The sequence below is a fragment of the Apium graveolens genome, chromosome 1 (genome assembly GCF_009905375.1).
Source record: "Apium graveolens cultivar Ventura chromosome 1, ASM990537v1, whole genome shotgun sequence".
In the NCBI taxonomy this organism is placed as follows: Eukaryota; Viridiplantae; Streptophyta; class Magnoliopsida; order Apiales; family Apiaceae; genus Apium; species Apium graveolens.
In genome coordinates, this window is record NC_133647.1 from 104,776,287 (window position 1) to 104,783,352 (window position 7,066).

The 7,066-nt window shown below is 37.2% G+C and overlaps 1 non-coding gene across 1 annotated transcript; it reads left to right on the top strand.

Annotated features, from left to right (window-relative positions):
• The first annotated feature begins 749 nt into the window (after nucleotides 1–749).
• Nucleotides 750–856, top strand: LOC141683238 (small nucleolar RNA R71). The gene has a single exon (XR_012560198.1). It is a non-coding gene; the product is annotated as a small nucleolar RNA R71 (small nucleolar RNA).
• The last annotated feature ends 6,210 nt before the right edge of the window (nucleotides 857–7,066 follow it).

The window sequence follows — 7,066 nt, forward strand, 5'->3', positions numbered from 1 at the left end:
CTTCCCTCTTGCCTGGATTTGTTTTTGTATCACTAGGAACCGTTCCTGGTGGTCGATTCAATAAGGCATTAGCAATTTGCCCTATTTGGTTCTCCAGACTCTTGATAGAAACAGCTTGGCTTTGGCATATAAGAGCCTGGTTTTTGCACATAAGCCTCAACTCCTCTAATTCAGATTTTTCATTCGAAGATAGACCTGCATCATGAGTTTGTTGTTGAAGTTGGAAATGTTGCTGAAAACCAAGAAAGTTGAACAGCTTATTTCCAAACGGCTGGAACGACTGTTGCATCACATTCTGATTGTTGCTCCAGCTGAAGTTAGGATGATTCCAGTTGTCAGGATGATAAGTGTCTGGAACTGGTTGTTGCGATCTCTGAAAGTTGCTCACAAACTGAGCTGAGTCGCTAGATATAGCGCATTGCTCTGTCGCATGCGGACCTGCACACAACTCACAAACACTAATTATCTGCTTAATACCATAGTTAGCCAGAGAATCGATCTTCATAGACAACGCCTTTAGTTGAGCAGTGATAGCTGTAGCTGTATCCACTTCAAGAACTCCTGCTACCTTGCCCTGTGGATATCTCTGGGTTGGATACTAATATTCATTAGCAGCCATCAGTTCAATTAGATCATAAGCTTCCTTATAGCTCTTTGCCCATAATGCTCCGCCTGATGCTGCATCGAGCATGGGTCTGGACTGTGCTCCCAACCCATTGTAAAAACAAGTGATGATCATCCAATCAGGAATTCCATGATGAGGACACTTCCTAAGCATCTCCTTGTAGCGCTCCCAAGCTTCACTTAGCGATTCTCCCGTTTGCTGCGCAAATTGAGTAATAGCATTCCTGAGTGCAACTGTCTTCGCCATAGGGAAGAATTTAGTAAGAAACTTCTGAGCAAGATCTTCCCAAGTAGTAATCGAACCAGCTGGTAGAGAGTGTAACCAACTCTTAGCCTTGTCCTTCAGAGAGAATGGGAATAGTCTCAGCTTCATAGCATCTTCGGAAACACCGTTGAACTTGAAGGTGTCGCAGATCTCAATGAAATCCCTAATGTGCGTATTGGGATCTTCCATTGGAGAACCCCCAAACTGGACTGAAGTCTGTACCCATTGAATTATGCCAGGCTTGATCTCAAAGGTATTAGCTGTGATAGCTGGCCTGACAATGCTAGATTGAATGTCATTGATCTTGGGTTGAGAAAAATCCATCAAGGCTTTCGTTCGTGCTGCTGGATCTCCCATTGTAATGAGTACCTGAAACACAAACAAATAAACCGTGAAAGTAAAAGAATCCGAGTCAGTGAACTTTAACGACCACTGATGACAAGCACATAAACTAAAAATGAACACCGAGTCCCCGGCAGCGGCGCCAAAAACTTGTTAGGGCAAAAACACGCGCTAATATTCACGCAAGTATACGCGTTCGCAAGTAGTATAAGATATAAATCAGATTCGTTCCCACAGAGACTAGTTTAGGTTAAGTTCAATTTATGCACCTATGCAACAATGTATGGTTATCGCTCAATGCTAAGACAAATAACAAATTGGATTTTTATTAAACTAAGAGATTATACTAAATAACATTAACTAAGAGAATTGAAGTTGAATTACTATATATGACAAACACGGGATTCTAACTTCATTAAATACTTCATTCAATAGCCTTATTGTTCTTAACCTTAGCATGTGATGGTGAGGACACTAATCAGATAACACGAAACTGATAAACGCCAACTTTCATTGCACGAGTACCATTCTACCAGACATCTACAAAAGAGATAGAAGCTGAATAGGCACCAATTATATTGAGACCCTATATGTCTATAGAATTTGACAACATAACGGTTTAAGAACAAGTTATCTATCTTGATTACATAGGGCAAGTAAAACGGTTAGAGTTACCTACAAATCATGCATACACATACATGAACCTATGCTAGCATGGCAAGTTCTAAACCTCTATATTCACTGTCGCTTCAATAGAGATTAACACGCTATCTTATATGTTAGCTACACACATAAGATGAATAAGTACATCCAATACTAGGATATCAATCAATCATCACACACCAAGATATCGAAACAAATTAACTATTGAAATCCATAAGTAAATCCGCTAGAACCCCATGACAACGATTAGCCCATAATCGAACTCATCGTCACCATGGGTTCCAATGAAAGCATGGTATAAACAAGGTCTTAATAAACTAAATAATAATCAAAGTACGAATAAACGAGATCTAGGTTCAACAAGAACGAAAACGAGCATCCAAAGTTACAACTAATTCAAAGAATCACAAGTTGAAAACAAGATCTTCTTTTTCGGAGTTGTTCTGTGCTTCTAGGTCTTCTCCTTAGTATCCCCTTCGCTTCTTGCGTAAAACACAATCTTCTTCTTCTTCAATCACCCTGTGAAAACGTCTCAAATCTACTTATATAATAGTCCCATAAAACTCAGATTACATAGAAGTTGGAAGCCAAACAGAAGTAGAAGTCTAAAATAATTCAGCAAAATTCCCGACCCTGCGCGGCCACTCAGCATAGCTGCGCGGGCGCGCAGGTTGCTGCGCGGCCGCTCAGCATAGCTGCGCGGGCGTGCAGGCCTCCACTGGAAAAAAATCCAAGTTTGCTCCGTTTCTTCACCGTAATCTGCCCGTTCCTTTCCTCTCGCAATGGTGAACACATTCCAAGGCTTATTCTTGATGATTCCTCCCCCGAAATGCAACTAATACCCTGAAATGCATAAATACTAGAAAAACACATCAAATACACAAAATACTTGATTTCAAGACACCAATTTAAGCCATTTTAAGACGTTCTAAGTGGTATAAAATGCCACTTATCATTGATGTTGATGTTCTGATTCAAGCTTTGAGATTGCCTGCCTGTGATGGTGCTCCTGATACCTATGCAACTGAGCAGCTGTTTGATATGCTAAGGACTCTAGGCTATAAAGGAGAAATAACAACCATTAGTAAACTGGCAAGGAAAAAAATGAAGAGAGAATGGAATTTCTTCTTTGATTGCATCATCAGGTGTTTCTTGAACAAAACAACAAATTTTGATACTCTTCCATCCACTTCTCTGAAAATTGCGTACTCTCTTCTTTAATCTGGTAATTTTGACTATGGTAATACTATACTACAATTCATAATTTCTAGAAGAGCAGATGCATCAGGAGTTATAAGGTATACTAGATTTCTACAACTGATTTTCAATTTTATATGCCCTAATGCTACTTTTGATGATGATGAATTACTTCCTATTTTTCAAATTTCTGAAAAAACTATCACTGATCACATTAAATGGGATGAAAAGAATGAATTTTCAGGACCTCCTTTCCTTCCTAGAGAGGTCATACAATTTCTGTTAAGAAATAGACCTACTCTTACACAAGTGCCTGCAAATCCTGATGCTGGCACCTCTGTCACAGTTCCTGATGCTGAGAGACAAGAAACTACCCATCTTGTTCCTAACCCAAGCATTTCTTCTTCCAAACAGCAATCAATCCAGCTTCTAAATTAGCCTCCTCTGATGTCTATCAAAAGACATCAATTGTAACAACGAAAAGGCTAGTTAAGAAATCTGTCAAATCTGGATAGAAAGCTATACAAGACTCACTGAGTGAGAGTGAGAAGAAAGAAGAATGTTTTCCAGTCATGAAAAGAAGACTGATCATGCAAGAAGATGCTAACTCTGATGATCAGATGCCCATTGGGTCTATGTTGCAAATCAAGAAATCAAATGTTGAACATCCTGATGACTCTGTTGACACTACTGGAACCAAGGAGCCAACTAATGATGCTAGTTCTCTACTCAACAAGCTTCCAGTGATCAAAGAAACTACTGTGCTCAAGAGAGATGAAAAGAGTAAGCTGAAAAGAAAAAGTGAAGAAGTGGTTGGGTAAATCAGAAAGAAGAAAAACACTCAGACCCTTGCTATGGATGTCAGTCCACAAGAACCTAAGTCTAAAAGGGATTTAGCAACCGCAACACATCCAGTCACATAAGAACCGTCTTCTCATAGGGAAGATGCATACAAAGAGGCTGCACAAATCATTATTGATATTGCTCAGAGTGATCTTCTTGTCAACCCTGACCAACTACTAAAAGAAAAGAAGGCTCATCAGGAGATATTGTCAAAGGTGCATGCAATTATCAATGATCCTATTTTTGAGAAAAGCACACAAACACCTTCACTAACACTTGATGAAGCAGCTCACATTTCTCAGACCCCACAAGAACCATCAGTTCAAAGTACTGGATGATGTGTCATCAGGATTTGACACATCATCAGCATTTGTATGACATCAGTATCTGGAGGCAGTCAGCTTAGAAGATTTGTTATGTTCCTTGGTTTGTGGAATAAATATCTCTTACTTCTGAGTTATAGGACTTTATCTATTCAGTTAAAGATATGTATCAGTTTCAGTTAGCTTTTGTGGCGCCCTCCAAACCCGGGTCAGAAGTTTGGGGTCCACATACACACACACCCTTTAATTAACCTGCTTATAATAATAAAAGACAGAATAATAATATGCAGTGACCCTACTTACCAACTACTAAGGATCGCAACAGGTTAAATGTAACGCCCCTAAATCCGGGATCAGAGGATTTGGTCGTCACTATAAAACTTCAATCCAAATTAACCTGTTTAACCAATAAATAAATGCCATCGGAAGATATTTATCATTTATGACTCCAAACTAATCCAAGATCTTTTAAGGTTACAGTTCTAGAAACAAAATATCCAAATTCCACAAATAAAATTTTCACTTTCTTTTAAAACTCTTTTCATTAAATTTCAACTCAAAACTAAACCCACTAGTATAACTTCAAAATGAAGTATACTAGGCCCAAATAAAATACACAACTATAATATAATATAATATAACAACTTTATACAATAAAACTTACACTAGTCCGCAAACCGTGGACCAACCACCTTCCCAAAATCTTCTTCTTTGCTTCCTTTAATTACGCAGCTAAACAGCGCAAGCTAGTCCTCATTGGAGGTTAAATTTGAAAACAGGCAAGTATGAGCAAAAGAAATGCTCAGCAAGTTCATTATAATATATATATGGTTGTTTTGATATAAAACTGACATCTGCATTAGAGCAGAACATTTGAAATCATAACTACTGAATCATAAAATTTTAGTTGAGGAACCCCATAATTGATTCCTTAATTGTATTGAAAACCATTTTGATATTTTCAAGCGAAAGGCTTTAGCAATACTTTGAATCTTGATGAGAATAAAACTCATAAAATAGTGTTTACGGAAATATCGTAAACCACAATAACATGAAACAATGATTATGGATTGAATCATAAACTTTATTCAAAACCGAACTCTTGAAATTAATACTTATTTTGTTATCATATCAAATTAGATATCAATACGAACTTTGATGCTAACAACATTCCATACTGAAGTCAACACCAATCATCTGTACTTATACCACCTTTGATATTTAACAACAAACTAAGTATCCATAAAATCAAAAACTGAATCAAAACCCCAATTCACTTTTGATCCAAAACAGAATCAGTACTTTTAATCCAAAACAGAATCAGTACTTTTAATCCAAAACAGAATCAATTGATAAACCATTTATTCTATGAATATCAAAAATGATATGATAATTTAGATTAGGATCATTCTCCGACGGACGTACTATCACATGCTGATCAGCCCGTGTGATAGCACAAGGTCATGATTCATAGACACGTGACCCCAAAAACACGAGTACTCAAACAAAAGGCAATATACCTGCCTGTGGCAAAAATTGTGTCATAATATTCCATATGACACTTAGAAATAGCCCTCCGCTGGACCGTCCATCCCGGTTACTTACGCAATTATGATCCAATCTTAAAACATTTTATTGAAATGGGGTCATAATAATCGACACCCGAAATAATTTTATTCCCCCAATTCTTGGGTAGGAATATTCGTAACCAAATCACTTTTCTCAAAATCCAAAACATTTATAAATCCGATAATTGGATAAGTAAAATCACTTGACTATTCTGAACATAGAATAACAGATGAGTATTTGCATAAACAAAATTATTTAATTCAACGATATGTAAAACATTTATCAATTCTAAACTGAGAATAGGGAAAGCAATACTTGCATCAAAAGATTTAAAATAAATATCACTTGAACAATAAGTGATGATAGGGATACTTGCCTTTGGGTTTTTAGCAGTTAGTCACACTCGCAATAACACACTTATCTCAGTCTAGCATCTCATGACCTCATTGTCCTTCCATTTTGAAAACTCACTGATATGCTGCTCCTGCGATTGCTAGAAGCTAGAGATCCAGTACCATTCCATCTGGTCCTGATCGTCTTGAAAGACTCATATCTATAATTAGAAAATAACCTATTAATCTTCTAAACGATAATTACTCGACGAACTGCGCGTTAAAACCCTATCGTCTACCCATACGATAGCCCACACATAAATATAACAGACAAGCACAGGACTTTTGATCCACACAAACACATAATTCACATAGCACATAAGCACATAACCCATGTATCACATAATTCATATCACATATGACTCAGTTCGTCAAAAGAGTCGACTCGGTATGATTAAAACTCAAATCGGGTCAAAAACATAATTTATCGATCAAAAATTGACTCAGAATGATTCGTAAAATAAGCGACCTTTCGAAACAAAAGGATTTGGGTCTCGAAAGTATTTTTAATGAAAGCGAAATATTTTTCTGAGTCTAGAGGCGTTCATTTCGTATTAAACGGACGAACGGTTATTTATAAAATATCTTGTCCCAACTCGTAATTAGGTTTTGTAAAATTTAATTATATATCCTCGTTCGACGTCTCCGACAATCGTAGGTTACGTTCCCGTATTTTCGGAATTAATTTCCCAAAAATCGGGCAGCATCTCCTTTGTTTATCGGCCTACCCGTCGAACATCCTAACGTCAAATCAATCACAACCGCAATCAATCACAATCCAAAAATCCAATTACTCACTTCCGTCAACAATGTTAATTCATAAATTCACCAATATCAATTAAATATAA